Source organism: Berghia stephanieae, unplaced genomic scaffold (genome assembly GCF_034508935.2).
Source record: "Berghia stephanieae isolate SIO BIC M18660-M18661 unplaced genomic scaffold, UCSD_Bste_1.3 scaffold1060, whole genome shotgun sequence".
Lineage (NCBI taxonomy): Eukaryota > Metazoa > Mollusca > Gastropoda > Nudibranchia > Aeolidiidae > Berghia > Berghia stephanieae.
Window position 1 is genome coordinate 12501 of NW_027622025.1, and position 1438 is coordinate 13938.

Below are 1438 nucleotides of genomic sequence, written 5' to 3' on the forward strand. Positions count from 1 at the left end.
CATCATGCCCACAAGTTCTATTGAACAATGCTTTCTGCATAAGGATGTATCATGTTCACAAGTTCTATTGAACAATGCTTTCTGCATAAGGATGCATCATGTTCACAAGTTCTTTTGAACAATGCTTTCTGCATAAGGATGCATCATGTTCACAAGTTCTATTGAACAATGCTTCCCGCATAAGGATGTATCATGTTCACAAGTTCTATTGAACAATGTTTTCTGCATAAGGATGCATCATGTTCACAGGTTCTATTGAACAATGCTTTCTGCATAAGGATGCATCATGTTCACAAGTTCTATTGAACAATGCTTTCTGCATAAGGATGCATCATGTTCACAAGTTCTATTGAACATTGCTTAAAGGGAGATGGAATTTATTACTTCGCTGCTACTTTTAATAACAAGAAATGAAAAGAGTAGAAAATACTAGAAGACAGCGGAGAATGTGAAATTTTGTAGTGATGAGAAAAGTTGCCATTGTCTATTGTCTCTGGCACTGTCTCTCTCCTGTCTTATTCTTATGAACATAAATGCCTTCTCCACTCACTATTTTAACTGGTGAACCTTATGTATCGCAAAGGTCTGACAAAAGATTCATGATTTTTAATCGTGTTTATAGAAGGTTTTGTGATAATCACCATCTTGTAATATTAAATCTATGATGATCACCATCTTGTAATGTTAAATCTATGATGATCACCATCTTGTAATGTTAAATCTATGATGATCACCATCTTGTAATGTTAAATCTATGATGATCACCATCTTGTAATGTTAAATCTATGATGACCACCATCTTGTAATGTTAAATCTATGATGACCACCATCTTGTAATGTTAAATCTATGATGATCACCATCTTGTAATGTTAAATCTATGGTTCCCTACCAGACATTCAAGGCAACATTCGGGCCCTCAAACACACCCTAGGCCATCAGCTTGTTTACCGTGACCCGGCAGTGGAACTCAACAAGGTCAAGAAGATGGTGCAGGAGTACCGCAGGGTGAGGTCTTGTTCTTTGTTCTGTTTTGGTAAAAGTTAAGTTGGTTCTTGTCATCGATGTGATCCGTGGAGTAATAATCCTGTTTTTGTTGTAGTGGGTTTAGTCGTGAATGGATTTCATATCATTCTTGTTATTTGCCTAACCATGATTTCACCATTGATAATACAAGTACTTGTTTGGTTCTAAACTCTGTCACCATTGATAATATGAGGACACTTTTGGTTCTAAACTCTGTCACCATTGATAATATGAGGACACTTTTGGTTCTAAACTCTGTCACCATTGGTGATATGAGGACACTTTTGGTTCTAAACTCTGTCACCATTGATAATATGAGGACACTTTTGGTTCTAAACTCTGTCACCATTGATGATATGAGGACACTTTTGGTTCTAAACTCTGTCACCATTGATAATATGAGGACACTTTTGG